This window comes from Pleurodeles waltl, chromosome 10 (genome assembly GCF_031143425.1).
Source record: "Pleurodeles waltl isolate 20211129_DDA chromosome 10, aPleWal1.hap1.20221129, whole genome shotgun sequence".
NCBI lineage: Eukaryota > Metazoa > Chordata > Amphibia > Caudata > Salamandridae > Pleurodeles > Pleurodeles waltl.
The window spans coordinates 724752-744199 of record NC_090449.1 but is presented as its reverse complement, the minus strand read 5'-3'; positions in this window follow the sequence as shown (position 1 = coordinate 744199).

Sequence of the window (19448 nt, the reverse complement as noted above, 5' to 3'; positions counted from 1 at the left end):
CAGCCATTTTACACTGCACTTAAGTAACTTATAAGTCACATATATGTCTAACCCTCACTTAGTGAAGGTTAGGTGCAAAGTTACTTAGTGTGAGGGCACCCTGGCACTAGCCAAGGTGCCCCCACATTGTTCAGGGCAATTTTCCCGGACTTTGTGAGTGCGGGGACACTATTACACGCGTGAACTACATATAGGTCAATACCTATATGTAGCGTCCCAATGGTAACTCTGAACATGGCCATGTAACATGTCTAAGATCATGGAATTGTCACCCAATACCATTCTGGTATTGGGGAGACAATTCCATGCATCCCCAGGGCTCCAGCATAGAGCCCGGGTACTGCCAAACTAACTCTCTGGGTTTTCTCTGCAGCTACCGCTGCTGCCAACCCTCAGACAGGTTTCTGCCCCCTGGGGCCTGGGCAGCCCAGTCCCAGTCCCAGGAAGGCAGAACAAATGATTTCCTCTGAGAGAGGGTGTAACACCCTCTCCCTTGGGAAATAGGTGTTAAGGGCCTGAGAGGAGTAGCCTCTCCTGGTCTCTGGAAATGCTTTGACGGGCCCTCCTTGCATAAGCCAGTCACCACCGGTTCAGGGATCCCCCAGCCCTGCTCTGGCGCGAAACTGGACAAAGGAAAGGGGAGTGACCACTCCCCTGACCAGCACCTCCCAAGGGGAGGTGCCCAGAGCTCCTCCAGTGTGTCCCAGACCTCTGCCATCTTGGATGCAAAGGTGTGAGGGCACAATGGACACCTCTGAGTGGCCAGTGCCAGCAGGTGACGTCAGAGACCCCTCCTGATAGGTGCTTACCTCTCTCTGTAGCCAATCCTCCTCTGAGGGCTATTTAGGGTCTCTCCTGTGGGTTTCTCATCATATAACGAATGCAAGAACTCACCAGAGTTCCTCTGCACTTCTCTCTTCAACTTCTGCCAAGGATAGAGCGCTGACTGCTCCAGGACACCTGCAAAACTGCAACAAAGTAGCAAGAAGACTACCAGCAACATTGTAGCGCCTCATCCTGCCGGCTTTCTCGACTGTTTCCTGGTGGTGCATGCTCTGAGGGCTGTCTGCCTTCACCCTGCACTGGAAGCCAAGAAGAAATCTCTCGTGGGTCGATGGAATCTTCCCCCTGCTAACGCAGGCACCAAACTTCTGCATCACCGGTCCTCTGGGTCCCCTCTCATCTTGACGAGCGTGGTCCCTGGAACACAGGAGCTGGATCCAAGTGTCCCCGACAGTCCAGTGGCCCTTCGGTCCAAATTTGGTGGAGGTAAGTCCTTGCCTCCCCACGCCAGACAGTAATCCTGTGTACTGCGTGAACTGCAACTGCTAGGGCTTCTGTGCACTTTTGCAAGACTTCCTTCGTGCACAGCACAGCCCAGGTCCCCCACCACTCCGTTCTGCATTGCCCAACTTGCTGAGTTGGACTCTGACTTCTTGGGACCCTCTTTTGTTGTGCTGAGAAGACCACCATGCTCAGATCTTCTGAACGCCTGTTCAGGTGCTTCTGCGGGTGCTGCCTGCTTCTGCGTTGGCTCTGTGTGTAGCTGAGCGCCCCCTCTTGTCTCTTCCTCCAAGGGGCGACCTCCTGGTCCTTCTTGGGCCCTGGCAGCACCCAAAATCCTCAACAGCGACTCTTGCAGCTAGCAAGGCTTGTTTGCAGTCTTTCTGCATGGATACAACTCTCCATCCTCCAGCACGCCGTGGGACATCTTCTGACCGAAGGAGAAGTTCCTGACATCTTCCGTTGTTGCAGAATCTTCAGTGTCTTCCACCTGGAGGCAACAATTTTGCTCCTTCATCCGGGGTTTAGTGGGCTCCTGCCCCTTTCCCCGACACTTGCGTGACTCTTGGACTTGGTGCCCTTCCTTTGCAGGTTCTCAAGTCTAGGAATCCGTCTTCAGTGCTTTGCAGTCAGTTGTTGTCTTTGCAGAATCCCCTATCTCGACTTTACTGTCTTTCTGGTGTAGTAGGGTAACTTTACTCCTACTTTTCAGGGTCTTGGGTTGGGGTATCTTGGACACCCTTAGTGTTTTCTTATACTCCCGGCGACCCGCTACACACTACACTAGGCCTGGGGTCCATTTGTGGTTCGCATTGCACTTTTGGAGTATATGGTTTGTGTTGCCCCTAGGCCTATTTTCTCCTAATGCATTCTATTGTGTCCTACAGTGTTTGCCCTACATTTCTAAGTGTTTTACTTACCTGATTTTGGTTTGTGTGTATATTTTGTGTATATTACTTACTTCCTAAGGGAGTATATCCTCTGAGATACTTTTGGCATATTGTCACTAAAATAAAGTACCTTTATTTTTAGTAACTGAGTATTGTGTTTCTTATGATATAGTACTGAGTGATATAAATGGTATAGTAGGAGCTTTGCATGTCTACTAGTTTAGCCTAAGCTGGTTTGTCATATCTACCTCTATCAGCCTAAGCTGCTAGAAACACCTCTTCTACACTAATAAGGGATAACTGGACCTGGCACAGGGTGTAAGTACCACAAGGTACCCACTATAAGCCAGGCCAGCCTCCTACAAACAAGCCCACCAACTCAATGTAACCCTTTACCCTAAGATTGTTTGCGAATGCCAGGGTCTAGAGTGATGGGTCTATGGAGGAGACGTGCACTCGTGTTGTGGCTATTTTGCACTTTTATTCAATTACAACGCTGATAAGGCGATTCTAATATTCACAGCCTCATTAGAAGATGGATTAAAATGGTATAGGACGGAAGATGATTTGCATATGGCCCGTAACATTAATAATGTCTGACTAAGGTTAAAATTTTGGAGATTGGTGTAAATACAAGCCCTGAAGAAGTCGTACGGGAATTCAAAAGGAGACTTCCCTTGACGAAACACGTGTTGGCTGCAAATGGCTGTAGGCTGAAAAGAAGGCTAAAAATGGGCTGGATTTGTATCAAGCCGCATTAATTGCATCACTGTACCTATGACAACACTATGGAAAGAATTTCAATCATTATTTGTTTCTAGTTCTTTGCAATTTTCATTGTGGCTGTATTCAAACTGTCAAGCCATATCGGTATTATTACGGTCAGACACTTGTTAAATATATAAATCAAAACCATATTATAGGTGGACTGTCGTATCTTCAACAACTGCGGGTTGATATCCTTCTTGAATGGGAGAGTTGCCACACATTTCTGTTCTAGAGTGATGGGATCAGTCTTTGCCCATGATCAATGGCATCCCAACACTGAATTTTCCTGCACAGCTACGTCCTTTGGGAACGGCACAGACATCAGCAAAGATGCAACAGAGAAATGTACACCCACCCGGGACAATAATATTCAGCAGTATCCTTGGGTAGACAGTACTGTAACTCTCCAGACTGTCATGAAACTAACTTCTGTTTCCTTATGTTTCAGGGGAAATGCCACCAGAAAACTGATTGCAAGGGCACAGTCTTCCACACCAATATGCAGGAGGGCCACATCCGGCCTTATGGTTTTCTTCTGGCAGTATGGAGAACTGCTGTATACACAGTTACCACTGAAGGGGGGAGGGATCTGTTCCATAGTAACCTTACAAATAAACATATCTGCTTCGCATGAACACCCCATGAGCCGTCCCAACGACCTTGCTGAGAGAAGAGAACAGCAGATTATGGCACAAGCACCTGGAATGACGTTCCCAAGAGCATCACCTGTTCAACAAGGCAGAGCTTTTTTTTTAGGGGTGGGGGGGGGGGAGGGGAGGGGATGCATCTTGTCATGTATCCAAGCTAAAGCAACGGCTTGTTGGCACACAAGGTCATCAACACCACCAACGACGGCTTCAATGCCATAGAAGAGGACCGGCGTGCCCTAAGACTAATGGTGCTGCAACACAGTTACGTAGTGGACCTTATGATGGCCGTGCGAGGCGGGGTATGCAGGAACAAACTAAACTAATAAACTTCGTACTTGTATAGCGCACTACTCACCTGTTAGGGTCTCAAGGCGCTGTACGCATACTGCTATGGAACCCCTTCTGGCTTTTCCCTGTGAGGTGCCCACTCCTGGGCACCCCCAGGGTGAAGCCAGGCATCCAAGCGCTGTTGGGGCCATTGCAGAGATAAAGCAAGCTATTGCCCAGAGTTACAGAGTGGGACCCTTTTAATTAGATTAGGCACAGAGGCGAGAATTATCAGGTCCGAGGAAATTGAGCTCAAGACCTGCGGAGGCGGGAATTGAACCCTGGTGCCGGGCCAGATTTCTGCATCAGGGTCTGCCGCTCTAACCATTGAGCCACACTTCTCCAGGAAGATAGGAACCCAGCAAATGATGCAGAAAACTGAACTTTGTCAGCAGCAATACAGACGCTGTATAATTTACAAACTAAAACGATGGATGAAGGAAGCGCCCCCGATAGTAGGTTGGTTTGCTTCACTACCATTCTGGATGTCAGGACTCTTGGGGCTTTGTTATCAACAACTGTGATCTTGTTACTGATATACTGTATGATACAAGTAACTTTAGCATGTATTAGGAGAGCAGGCGCTAAGGCGAAAGGGATGTTTTCAGTAGGAACACCAACACAGACAGTAGATCCCCAGGGAAACCTTTACCACCTGATGCCAATGACAGACCACGATCTAAATGAAGAAGTTGAATCATTTGTGGGGGGGTGGGGCGGGGGGGGGGGTGGGGGTGTTGTAGGAAATGTAAAAAATAAACATGATGTAGAAAATATGGAACATGTAAATATCGTGCAACTTCAGGCCCAAGCAGAGACCACACAGCTGTTCACAGTTAAAAACCATTTTATACCCAACTCCCAAACTGACACAAACAAGGTGAAAAGTTCACTTAAGAATACAGTGGAATAGGAAACCTGAAAGGGTTGTGAGTTAAAGGCCAAAGCATGTGTAACTGACCCAAACGTATTTACAATACCAGCACACAAGTACCCCAGACACACACTCCGTGCCTACAAACAGATTATGGCCCGATCAGACAGTAGGTCCATGATCGAATTAGCCCAAAGACCCGGGGGTTCTGATTAAAGAATGGTTACAGGGAAGAAACTAAATTCTGAGCACACAGAAGCTGCAGGCATAGAATGCTGCCAGCCTACCCTGTAAAGAGACTGCATTTCACATGAAACACCCGCGCAATCCAGGCCAAAGAATGCCGTTGTAACACATTGTCAAAAGTACAGTGAGGAATGTGTAATGGTTTAGTTTAGGAATGAAAATGTCACTTACCCAGTGTACATCTGTTCGTGGCATCAGTCGCAGTAGATTCGCATGTTCTGCAATAGCTCGCCATCTGGTGTTGGGCCGGAGTGTTACAAGTTGTTTTTCTTCGAAGAAGTCTTTCGAGTCACGGGACCGAGTGACTCCTCCTTTTGTCTCCATTGCGCATGGGCGTCGACTCCATCTTCGATTGTTTTTCCCCGCAGAGGGTGAGGTAGGAGTTGAATTGTAGTAATAGTGCCCATGCAATGGAGTGACTAAGTATGCACTTATTTAAGGTTGAGATGATACATATATAAATAATTGAAGGTAACTTCCAAACTGCTACAGGCTCCCGGGGAGGCGGGTGGGCACATGCGAATCTACTGCGACTGATGCCACGAACAGATGTACACTGGGTAAGTGACATTTTCAGTTCGATGGCATCTGTCGCTGTAGATACACATGGTATGCATAGACTAGTAAGCAGTTATTTCCCCAAAAGCGGTGGATCAGCCTGTAGGAGTGGAAGTAGTCTGAAATAATGTCCTTAATACAGCTTGACCTACTGTGGCTTGTTGTGCGGATAACACGTCTACACAGTAGTGCTTGGTGAATGTGTGAGGCGTAGACCATGTGGCTGCCTTACATATTTCTTGCATTGGGATGTTTCCTAGAAAGGCCATGGTAGCACCTTTCTTTCTGGTTGAGTGTGCCCTTGGTGTAATGGGCAGCTGTCGTTTAGCTTTAAGGTAGCAGATTTGGATGCATTTAACTATCCATCTGGCTATACCTTGTTTTGAAATTGGGTTTCCTGCATGAGGTTTTTGAAATGCAATAAAGAGTTGTTTAGTCTTTCTGATGTTCTTTGTTCTGTCAATGTAATACATTAATGCTCTTTTGACATCTAATGTATGTAGTGCCCTTTCAGCTACGGTATCTGGCTGTGGAAAGAACACCGGAAGTTCCACTGTTTGATTTAGATGGAACGGTGAAATAACCTTTGGCAAAAATTTAGGATTGGTCCTTAGGACGACTTTATTTTTGTGTAGTTGTATAAAAGGTTCCTGTATAGTAAACGCCTGAATCTCGCTTACTCTTCTCAGGGAAGTAATGGCGATGAGAAATGCCACCTTCCAGGTTAGGAACTGTATGTCGCAGGAGTGCATGGGTTCAAAAGGTGGACCCATAAGTCTAGTTAGGACAACATTTAGGTTCCATGAAGGAACAGGTAGTGTTCTTGGTGGTATAATTCTCCTAAGGCCCTCCATGAATGCTTTAATGACTGGTATTTTATATAGGGAAGTTGAATAGGTAGTCTGCAGGTATGCAGATATTGCTGCAAGGTGAATCTTAATGGAAGAGAAAGCTAGGTTAGATTTTTGTAAGTGAAGCAAGTAACCCACTACATGTTCTGGAGTTGTGTGTAATGGTTGTATTTGATTAATATGGCAGTAGCAAACAAACCTCTTCCATTTACTTGCATAGCAGTGCCTGGTGGATGGCCTTCTTGCTTGTTTTATGACTTCCATACATTCTTGGGTAAGTTGTAAGTGCCCGAATTCTAGGATTTCAGGAGCCAGATTGCTAGATTCAGCGATGCTGGATCTGGGTGTCTGATCTTTTGGTTGTGCTGTGTCAACAGATCTGGCCTGTTGGGCAATTTGATGCAGGGTACCACTGATAGGTCTAGCAGCGTTGTGTACCAGGGTTGCCTTGCCCAAGTTGGTGCTATCAATATGAGTTTGAGTTTGCTTTGACTGAGTTTGTTTACCAGGTAAGGAAGGAGAGGGAGAGGAGGAAAAGCGTAAGCAAATATCCCTGACCAGTTCATCCATAGGGCATTGCCTTGGGATTGTTTGTGTGGGTATCTGGATGCGAAGTTTTGGCATTTTGCGTTCTCCCTTGTCGCAAACAAGTCTATCTGAGGTGTTCCCCAGAGTTTGAAATAAGTGTTCAGTATTTGGGGGTGAATTTCCCATTCGTGGACCTGTTGGTGATCTCGAGAGAGATTGTCTGCGAGTTGATTTTGTATCCCTGGTATAAACTGTGCAATTAGGCGAATTTGGTTGTGAATTGCCCAATGCCAAATTTTTTGTGCTAACAGGCTTAACTGCGTGGAGTGCGTCCCTCCCTGCTTGTTTAGATAATACATTGTTGTCATGTTGTCTGTTTTGACGAGAATGTATTTGTGAACTATTATTGGTTGGAAAGCTTTTAGTGCTTGAAAAACTGCAAGAAGTTCTAGGTGATTGATATGCAGTTTTGTTTGATGTACGTTCCATTGTCCTTGTATGCTGTGTTGATCGAGGTGTGCTCCCCACCCTGTCATGGAAGCATCTGTTGTTATTACGTATTGTGGCACTGGGTCTTGGAAAGGCCGCCCCTTGTTTAAATTTATGTTGTTCCACCACAGAAGCGAGAGGTAAGTTTGGCGGTCTATTAACACCAGATCTAGAAGGTGACCCTGTGCTTGAGACCACTGTGATGCTAGGCATTGTTGTAAGGGCCTTATGTGCAGTCTTGCGTTTGGGACAATGGCTATGCATGATGACATCATGCCTAGGAGTTGTAATACCATCTTTGCTTGTATCTTTTGTGTTGGATACATGCGTTGTATGATGGTGTTGAAATTTTGAATTCTTTGTGGACTTGGGGTGGCTACTCCTTTTGATGTGTCTATTATGGCTCCCAGGTATTGTTGTACCTTGCGTGGCAGAATTTTGGATTTTGTGAAATTGACGGTGAACCCTAGTTTGAAGAGGGTTTGTATGATATGATTTGTGTGATTTGAGCACTCTATTAACGAATGGGCCTTGATTAGCCAGTCGTCTAGATATGGGAACACATGTATTTGCTGCCTTCTGATGTGTGCAGCGACTACCGCTAGACATTTGGTAAAGACTCTTGGTGCGGTTGTTAATCCGAAAGGCAGTACCTTGAATTGGTAATGTATTCCTTTGAATACAAACCTTAGGTATTTCCTGTGCGATGGGTGTATTGGTATATGTAAATAAGCATCCTTGAGGTCTAAAGTTGCCATGTAGTCGTGTAGTTTTAGCAATGGCAATACTTCTTGTAGTGTGACCATGTGGAAGTGGTCTGATTTGATGAAAGTGTTGACTACTCTGAGGTCTAGGATTGGTCTCAGTGTTTTGTCCTTCTTTGGTATCAGAAAGTACAGTGAGTAAACTCCTGTGTTTATTTGTGTGTTTGGCACTAATTCGATTGCATTCTTTTGCAATAGTGCCTGCACTTCTATCTCTAGGAGATTGGAATGGTGTGTTGTTAAATTTTGTGCTTTTGGTGGTATGTTTGGAGGGAACTGTAGAAATTCTATGCAGTAACCATGTTGGATAATTGCTAGAACCCAAGTGTCTGTAGTGATTTTCTCCCATGCTCTGTAATAATGACCTATTCGTCCCCCCACTGGTGTTGTGTGGAGGGGGTGAGTGACATGTGAGTCACTGTTTAGTAGTAGGGGTTTTGGGGCTTTGGAATCTTCCTCTATTTCTAGGGAATTGCCCTCCTCTATATTGTCCCCGAAAACCTCCTCTATACTGTCCTTGGTAACTGGACGGTGTGGCTTGTGAGGTGCTGGCTTGTGTGCTTTGACCCCGAAACCCCCCTCGAAAGGGCGTTTTACGGAATGAGCTGTAATTCCCTCTGCTCTGCGGGGAGTAGAGTGCGCCCATGGCTTTGGCAGTGTCCGTATCTTTTTTGAGTTTCTCAATCGCTGTGTCCACTTCTGGACCGAACAGTTCTTTTTCATTAAAAGGCATATTGAGAACTGCTTGTTGAATCTCTGGTTTAAATCCAGACGTTCGGAGCCATGCATGCCTTCTGATAGTTACAGATGTATTAATTGTCCGTGCAGCTGTATCTGCAGCGTCCATGGAGGAGCGGATCTGGTTGTTGGAGATGGCCTGTCCCTCCTCAACCACTTGTTTTGCCCTATTTTGGAAGTCTTTGGGCAGATGTTCAATGAGATGTTGCATCTCGTCCCAGTGGGCTCTGTCATAGCGCGCAAGTAGTGCCTGGGAGTTCGCGATGCGCCACTGGTTTGCAGCTTGTGCTGCGACTCTCTTACCAGCTGCATCAAACTTGCGGCTTTCTTTATCTGGGGGTGGTGCATCTCCAGATGTGTGAGAGTTGGCCCTTTTCCTAGCTGCTCCTACAACAACAGAGTCTGGTGGCAGCTGTGTTGTGATGAAAGCCGGGTCCGTAGGAGGCGGCTTATACTTTTTTTCCACCCTTGGTGTGATTGCCCTACTTTTGACCGGGTCCTTAAATATGTCTTTTGCGTGCCGGAGCATACCAGGGAGCATAGGCAGGCTTTGGTAGGAGCTGTGGGTGGAGGAGAGTGTGTTGAACAAGAAATCATCCTCGACCTGTTCTGAGTGGAGGCTTACGTTGTGAAATTGTGCTGCTCTAGCCACCACCTGAGAGTACGCGGTGCTGTCTTCTGGTGGAGATGGTTTTGTAGGGTATGCCTCTGGGCTGTTATCTGACACTGGGGCGTCGTATAGGTCCCATGCGTCCTGGTCTTGGTCACCCTGGCTCATGGTGGTGTGAGCTGGGGAGTGTGATGGCGTTTGTGCTGGTGAAACGTTAATCACGGGCGGAGGAGAGGGTGGTGGTGTAACTCTTTTCACCACTTTTGGTTGTGGTGCTTGTTCCGTCTGGAACTCCAACCTTCTCTTTCTCCTAATGGGGGGAAGGGTGCTTATTTTTCCTGTCCCCTGCTGAATGAAGATACGCTTTTGCGTATGGTCCGCATCAGTTGCTTGTAGCTCTTCCTCAAACCTATGCTTCTGCATTTGGGAGGTTAGCGAGTGCTCTTCTGTATAAGAGCCTGAAGCTGGGTCGCTTGCAGTTTGTTTCGGCATCGAAACTTTGTCTGCGTGTTTTTGCGGCTCCGAGGTGACTTTTTTCCTTTTCGGGGCCGAAACCTCTCGGCGTCGATCTGTTTCGGTGCCGCTGTCTCGGCGTCGAGCCGTGTCCACACCGGCATCTCGGTGTCGAGGCTTGTCTCCAGCACTTTCTCGGTCCCGAGAAGGCTGCGTGCCGGTGTCTCGACCGGAGTCGGACGATCTCGGCACTGTTTGGGCCTTTTTCGGTGCCGACGGTCGGTCACCGATTTTATGGGTTGAGCCATGGCCTGGTGGCAGTGGCGTCCCCTGGGCCTTGTAAATGTTTCTTTGTGTGGTTTTCGACGTCTTACTCACGGTTTGTGTATCGTCGAATCCTTCGGAGTCTGAGTCTTGGATCGAGAAGGTACCTTCCTCTTCCTGTTCCTCGAACTCCCGTCGGGCTGTCGGTGCGGACGCCATTTGAAGTCTTCTGGCTCGACGGTCTCGGAGTGTTTTTCGGGACCGGAACGCACGACAGGCCTCGCAGGTGTCTTCGCTGTGCTCAGGTGACAGGCACAGGTTGCAGACCAAGTGTTGGTCTGTGTAGGGGTATTTATTGTGGCATTTGGGGCAGAAACGGAACGGGGTCCGTTCCATCGGCGTTCCTCAGCACGCGGTCGGGCCGACCAGGCCCCGACGGAGGATCGAAAAACTACCCCGAAGGGCACCGGAGCTCTTCGATCTTCGATGCGGTGTTGAATCTAAGTACGCCGATCCCGAACGCAACAATACCGACGAAAATCTTCCGAAATTAACTATTTTTTCTGTTCCGAAACTCGGAGCGACAGGAACACGTCCGAACCCGATGGCGGAAAAAAAACAATCGAAGATGGAGTCGACGCCCATGCGCAATGGAGACAAAAGGAGGAGTCACTCGGTCCCGTGACTCGAAAGACTTCTTCGAAGAAAAACAACTTGTAACACTCCGGCCCAACACCAGATGGCGAGCTATTGCAGAACATGCGTATCTACAGCGACAGATGCCATCGAACTTAAGGGTTATGAGGTTACAAGCCTTTAAGGATTTTTTCAGTCTTAGATCTGTAACCTGCAACTACAGATTATTTACTACATGCAACAAAGCATTGTATTCATCATTCAAGCTTCATTTCGGCAACACGTCATAAAAGCACTGGATATACACAGATAAAACCATAGGTCGTCGTACAACAAATAAAATACAATAAAATCCTTGCGATAATAGGTTCCACATAACTAGAGCCCAGGGCATAAAAAAATTGCACACTAGGTGCTCTGTCAGCATTTACAAATGTCCTGGTTCTTCTTGAACGTTTGTGGACCTATACCATGAAAGTTGATTAGAATTGTACTCTAGGTCATACAGATAGAACTGTGACGTTTTACCAGGTAGGTTAAAAGTTCTAAGGGAATTACATTCTTCTACCCTAAATAAAAGTAAGACACCTAATACAATACACATATGTAAACAAAAAACTAATAAAAACAATATAACAAATTTGATTTAAAAAAAACACAGTGTGTCTTTTTGGTAGGTCAAGTGTATTAACATTTAAAAATCTTACTCTGGTGTGCCATATTGCTGCTAAGAACTGTAGGAGGCTGGCCAGGCTTGTAGTGGGTACCAATGGTACTTACACCTTATACCAGGTCCAGTTATCCCTTATTAGTAGAGTGTAGTAGTGTTCTAGCAGCTTAGGCTGATAGAGGTAGCTATAGCAGAGCAGCCACGGCTGAACTAGGAGACATGCAAAGCTCATGCAATACCACTTATAAGAAAGACAATAATCATAGTTACTAAAAGTAAGGTACTTTATTTTAGTGACAATGTGCCAAAAATATCTCAGTGGATATACTCGCTTAGGAGGTAAGTAACATACACAAAATATACACAAATAACCAAATCAGGTAAGTAAAACAGTCAGAAAGTAGTGCAAACACTGTAAAACACAATAGAATGTAATAGGCCTAGGAGCAAAACAAACCCAGGGATGTGGAATTCCTATCGCCCGACGCCCGGGACATCTTGTCTGGGGTCAAGGGCAACAAGTTTTTATGTTTACTTTGTCCTTGGGACAAGTAGGCCCAACCCTCTGCAGCACAAACCCTTTGGCTGCTTTTTTACAGAGAGTGGAACTCTCTGCAGTTGAGGTAGTGTGTTTCCAAAAGATAATGCTGTTCGAACTTGTATTTATGGTTCATTATTTGAAAGCCTTCATTATTAGGGTGAGTGCTGTAAATAAATGTTTTAAGGTCACATTTCACTACTGACGTTGGTTCCAGTACAAAAAATAAATAAATGTGTATACACATGTCTGAAAAGTTTAAGTTATGAGGCTAAGCATAATGATCCCAGAATGCTCTCTGATTCGATGCAAATGAAGTGTAATTTAGTAAAATGTGTTGATGCATGCTAGTATTTCCCAAAAATATTTCTAATGGAAAATCAGTGTAACCATTTTCAACACGAATATGGGAAGCATGAAAATAAACAAACACTGACAAAGCCAACTGATCTGACATATTTTTATAAGTCTTTTAGTTTCATCAATGCGTGTCTTGTTTTGACATGGCTTTTGTAACATTTTATTGTTGTGGGAGCTACCAGGCCCTCAACATTGTAACACACACTGGCAAAACCCCCCGAAAAAGTTTTTGAACTCTAAAAGCACACGTTGCCACCAGTGGCATAACAAAGGCCCCGCAGCCGCCCTCCAGGGGGCCCCTTCAGCACAGCACCTGCCCTGAGTGAGTCTGGAGAGGGGGCTCCTCCATGTTCTTTGCAAAGGGGCACCCTCCAGTTTCGTTACGTCACTGATTGCCACTGTAGTTCCTGACACTGAACAAAACTACTTTGTGTGCCAATATGCTCCTTGTGGAAGAGCAGAATGCGATCACTCACAGTGAAGCCAGCCGAAAGAGAAAGAAATAGAAGTTTAATAAAAACAAAATGTCTTTGTTAACACCAGACCTAATTAGGGACCAAGACCCACATGTAGGTAGCTGTTTGCATGTCGCAAACAGCGACTTTCGCTGTTTGCGATGTGCAAAAAGCACATTGCAGTGCACAAACCCAGTTTTGCGATTCGGTAACCTGGTTACCGAATCGCAAAATGGGTTGTCGCAATTAGGAAGGGGTGTTCCCTTCCTAATTGCGACTAGCAGTGCAATGTAGGATTGTTTTGTGACCGCGAACGCGGGCGCAAACCATTCGCAGTTTGCACCCATTTCAAATGGGTGCTAACACTTTCGCAAAAGGGAAGGGGTCCCCAGGGGACCCTTTCCCCATTGTGAATGTCACTGTAAAAAAAAATTCAGATCAGGCAGTGGTCCTTGGGACCACTGCCTGCTCTGGAAAAAATGAAACGAAAACTTTTCATTTTTCGTTTTTGTAATGCATCTCATTTTCCTTTAAGGAAAATGGGCTGCATTACAAAAAAGAAACTGCTTTATTGAAAAGCAGTCACAGACATGGTGGTCTGCTGTCTCCAGCAGACCACCATCCCTGTGAGGGCCGCTATTCGCAAGGGGATTGCAAATTGCGACCCACCTCATGATTATTCATTAGGTGGGCATTTGCGAAGCTCTTGCGAATCACAGATGGTGTCAGGGACACCATCCTACATTCGGATTTGCGAGTCGCAAATCTGAACCTACCTACATGTGGCCCCAAATCCTTAAAGAAAGTCACAAAAGTGCACCCATGGTATATGTCGTACCCCTATAAAATATTTGTGAACTGTATTTTAGCATGGGTAAATACGCATGTGTAGATTTGCTCATGTGAAAATCTATTGACGATTTGCAAGTTCATTTTCCCTCCAGCCACTTTCTTCCCAACCCTGGAAGAAGTTCTAATTCTGCCATTGTCAGGAGTAAATGTCCAACCTTTCTTATTATAGGAAAATATTAGAGAGAAGCTGGTGAAAATCTTTAAAACATGCAGGTTAGTAGGTTTGCAGACTCAAAGGCATTCCAGCCCTGGAACTATTGCTTAATGCTTCCTCCAGCCCCAGTATGCAGATCTGCAGAAAGGTGGCAAAATAAGGAAATTGCTACAGTAGAGATTGAAACTGCAAGTATTCAAGCCCTACTATGGTAGTAGCCCTGGCATAATCAGAGAGGCTATTGTCAGAGCTCTTCATAATGAGATTGCTGCCATAATTTGTCGCCACACTACATGGCACCAAAGGGACAAGTAGATCTTTTTACAGGACAAGTAGATTTGAGAAGCAACCTGTCCCCTGGACAAGTAGATATTTTAATAAATTCCACACCCCTGAAACCATATACTAGGTAAGTGGAATGCGAACCACAAATGCACCCCTAGGCAAGTGTAGTGTGTAGAGGGTCACTGGGGATGTGAGAAAACACTAAGGGTGTAAAGGAGACCCCACCCTAGGACCCAGGAAAGTAGGAGTAAAGTACTACTATTTCCCCGAAAACACACTAAAGTCGTGATAAAGGATTTTGCAAGGACCACACCAGACTGCAAAGCACTGAAGATGGATTTCTGGACCTGAGGACCTGTAAAGGAAGGGGACCAGGTCCAAGAGTCACTAAAGTGTCCGGGAGGGACAGGAGCCCACTAAACCCCGGATGAAGGTGCAAAATGACTGCCTCTGGTTGGAAGAAGATGCTAGTTTTGCACCAATGAAAAGAGGTAGGGGATTCTGCTTTGTGCAGGTGTCCCACGGCGTGCTGGTGGATGCAGAGTTGTTTCCTCTGCAAAATACTGCAAACAAGTTTTGCTACCTGCAAGAGTCGCGGTTGAAGAAAAAGGGTGCTGCCCAGGACCAGGATGTCACCACTCAGGAGGGGAGACAGAGGGGGGCCCTCAGCAACATAGAGAGCCCACTGGAAGGAGGGAAGCACCCGCAGGAGTCCTTGAACACGGGTATAAGAAGACTGAACAGAGCGGTCGTCTCAACACTGCAAAGAGAGGTCCCACGACAACGGAGGTCAACTCAGGGAGCTGAGCATCGCAGGATGGAGTACTGGGGACCTAGGCTCGGCTGTGCATGCAGGATTGCTTGGAAATGTGCACAAAAAAACGGTGCACAGGATTACTGTCTGGGGAGGGGAGGCAAGGACTTACCTCCTCCAAATTCGGACAGTTGGACCACTGGACAGTCTGGGTCACTTGGGTCCACCACCTGTGTTCCAAGGGCAACGCTCGTCAGGATGAGAGGGGACCCAGAGTACCGGTGACACTGAAGTTTGGTGCCTGCATTGGTAGGGGGAAGATTCCATCGACCCATGGGAGAATTCTTCTTGGCTTCCTGTGCAGGGTGAAGGCAGACATCCCTCAGAGCCTGCACCACCAGGAAACAGTTGAGAAAGCCGGCAGGATGAGGCGCTACAATGTTGCTGGTAGTCGTCTTGCTACTTTGTTGCAGTTTTGCAGGTGTCCTGGAGCAGTCAGCGGTCGATCCTTGGCAGAAGTCAAAGAGAGAAGTGGAGAGGAGTCCTGGTGGATTCCTGCAAGTCGTAATCTGAAGAGAAGCCCACAGGAGAGACCCTAAATACAAAAACAACAAGTGATGGACGAAATGCTGAACATTGTCAAACATTCACCCCCAGTCACAGATCTGGGTTTAATCCATCGTTTTTTTGCTGCCCATGCCATTCCAGTTTGGACCCAGCCATATGCAAATCAGTCTTGACCCTGTTCCCCATGGGAACAGTCTAGCCCGAACTGCTAGGCCAGGTCTTCCCTGGACTGGAAACAAGCATCCTGGGACCGGTTTCGGGGTTTCACCCCTCATCAGCCAGGCTAGCTTGAATCCAGTGGCATGGGAAGCACAGGACCCACGTCTGGGCATACCCTTCCCACTTAGGGGAACAAATGCAAAAACAACAAGTGATGGACGGAATGCTGAACATTGTCAAACATTCACCCCCAGTCACAGATCTGGGTTTAATCCATCGTTTTTTTGCTGCCCATGCCATTCCAGTTTGGACCCAGCCATTTGCAAATCAGTCTTGACCCTGTTCCCCATGGGAACAGTCTAGCCCGAACTGCTAGGCCAGGTCTTCCCTGGCTTGGCAGTTCGGTCTGGACTGTTCCCATGAGGAACAGGGTCAAGACTGATTTGCATATGGCTGGGTCCAAACTGGGGTGGCATGGTGAGCAAAAGAACGATGGATTAAACCCAGATCTATGACTGGGGGTGAGTGTTTGACAAGGTTCAGCATTCCGTCCATCACTTGTTGTTTTTGCTTTGAGACCCTAAATAGCCCTCAGTTGAGGATTGGCTGCCTACCCAGGTATGCATCTATCTGGAGGGGTCTCTGACGTCACCTGTTGGCACTGGCCACTCAGAGGCCTCCAGACCTCTGTAAACAAGATGGCAGAGGTCTGGGGCACGCTGGAGGAGCTCTGGGCACCTCCCAGGGGAGGTGCAGGTCAGGGGAGTGGTCACTCCCCTTTCCTTTGTCCAGTTTAGCGCCAGAGCAGGGCGGGGGGATCCCTGAACCGGTGTAGACTGGCTTATGAAGAGATGGGCACCATCTGTGCCCATCAAAGCATTTCCAGAGGCTGGGGGAGGCTATCCCTCCCCAGCCTGTATCACCTATTTCCAAAGGGAGAGGGTGTAACACCCTGCTCTCAGAGGAATTTCTTTGTTCTGCCTTCCTGGGACTGAGCTGCCCAGACCCCAGAAGGGCAGAACCCTGTCTGTAAGGTTGCAGCAGCTTGGGCTGCCTGGGAAACCTCAGAAGCCTGGTATGGCAGTACTGGGGGTCCATAGTGGAGCCCCCAGGATGCATGGAATTGGCTCCCCAATACCAGATTTGTAATGGGGGCACAATTCCATGATCTTAGGCATGTTACATGGCCATATTCGGAGTTACCATTGTGAAGCTACATATAGGTATTGACCTATATGTAGTGTACGCGTGTAATGGCGTCCCCGCACTCACAAAGTCCCGGAAAATTGCCCTGAACTATGTGGGGGCACCTTGGCTAGTGCAAGGGTGCCCTCACACTTAGTAACTTTGCACCTAACCTTCAGCAAGTAAAGGTTAGACATATAGGTGACTTATAAGTTATTTAAGTGCAGTGAAAATGGCTGTGAAATAATGTGTGCATTATATCACTCAGGCTGCAGTGGCAGTCCTGTGTAAGGGTTTTTCTGAACTCCCTACAGGTGGCAAAAGAAATTCTGAAGCCCATATGGATCTCTTGGAACCCCAATGCCCTGGGTACCTAGGTACCATATACTAGGGACTTTTAAGGGGGGGTCCAGTATGCCAATTAGAATTGGTAAATGTAGTCACTAGCCTACAGTGACAACCTTAAAGGCAGAGAGAACATGAGCACTAAGCTTGTGATGAGCAGAGCCTCAGTGACACAGTTCGGCACTACACAGGCATACACATTAGGCCACAAACTATGAGCACTGGGGTCCTGGCTAGCAGGATCCCAGTGAGACAGCCAAAAACATACTGACATGCATGTAAAATTGGGGGGTAACATGGCAAGAAAGATGGTACTTTCCTACAAGAACTTTGCCACTGCGCACACCACAGGCCCGTGGGTACTAGTTCTGCAAATCCTAAGGGCCGGATGACAATCACGGATGCCCAGGGTATTGCAGAGAGGTTTTATCCAACGGGCCCTTTGCTTTTTATATGCGGGGCAATGGAATAGGACATGGCTGATTGATTCTCTAATGTTACACCCCATTGGGCAAAGTTCTATTGGATTAGCAGATTGCTTCCACCTAGAAGTAAGATCACGTATTGGTAAAGATCCTATTCTAAATCTAGTGAAAAATGCACGTGCCACAGGATGTGAAATAATATCAAAAAAGTACCTGAACTCATAATGACATTTAAATGATTTTAAAAAAAAAAAACTGTCCGTCATACTACCCGATGGGACAGCTGCTAATGTTGACGTTTGCAGACCCACCCAGTATGCATCATTCAAGTTCTGCAAAGCATTTTTGGGAAGATGCAAAGGATCTGACCAGTAGGAACCCAAACCAAGTTTGAGGAAACCACTTTTTACGTAGTTGCACCAAGGGATTTTCCCAACCTGGGAGTCTCTCGGGAGCACTCCTAGCCATGTCCTATAAGGATCTAGGGCTGCTGTGGACCAGATCTGAATCCAGTATTGCAGCGGCCTCAAGGCAGCAATATCTGCAATAGAGTGTAGGTACAAGTCCATTCGGATAGGCAAGGTAGGAGAACTCATGTGAACCTTTAACAGGGCCTTAATGAAGAATGTCTCTACTCTTTCTATATCGTAGAGTTTACCATGGCCCCATAGCTCAGCACCATACAAGGCCCCCGGCTCTGGCTTGTGTTTTATACATTTCTACTGCTGGTGTGATGTAAAAGGTAGGAGTTCTAGCAGCAAATCTCAAAATGCCCCCGTCTTTTGTTTAAGGGACATGGTACACTTTGTCAGCTGTGCTGACCATTTATGGGAGTTTTCTAATCTGGCTCCCAAGTAGTCGAAAAATCGATTACACATTCAAGGGCCTTACCATCCAGCACTATGCTTTTCGTTAGTCTGAATTCTGGATCACCAAATACCATGCATTTAGTTTTGGTGCTATTTGAGGGCTGTGGACCCTGCAAAACCCTGAAAATGTTTCCAGAAGCCTGGATACTTCAGAGGGAGTTTTGATTAAGAGCAAGGTATCACCAGCAAACAACAGTTGCGGTGTCTTTATCCCACCCAATTTAGGAGCGTTGTTTAAGTTGTCAGATACGGAACACGAGCATTTATAAAAAGCCCTGCCCGACACCTTTCTGTACGGGGCGCTCATCCGATAGCTCTCCACCTTTCCCCCACCTTACTCTAGCAAAACTCCGAGTTCAGTTCCCTAATCAAATTTAGCAAAGGGCCCGGAACTTCAACTTTACCCAAGATACCCCATAGCTTAGACCGGGGGACCAAATCAAAGGCAGATCCGAAGTCTACAAACAACCTACTCCTGTCCAGGTCCACCACTTTCCACTTAATTGTGAGAAAGCGGAAGACCTGGTCCACTGTGGGCGTCTTCTCTCTGAAGCCCGCCTGAAAATGACTTAGAGCCCCATTCTCTTCTATCCAGGCTCTGAGCCAAGACCTGGTGGGAAAATATCTTCTGGAGATTATCTAAAAGGCTAATCTGTCTGTAATTACGCGGAGCTGATTCGTCCCCTTTCTTATGAATAGGGCTGATTATTGCGCCCTTCCAAGAGCGGGAAAGATGTTACTCTCCCAGATAGCATTTGAGACTTGATTAATGTAAGGGCCCCATAATGTACAGGTCAGACGGTATCCCGTCTAACCCAGGGGCCTTCCCTGGTTCTTAGGCTATAATGGCTGCCTCTGTTTCCTTTTCTAGTGAACAGAATAACAGGACCTGCCCCATCA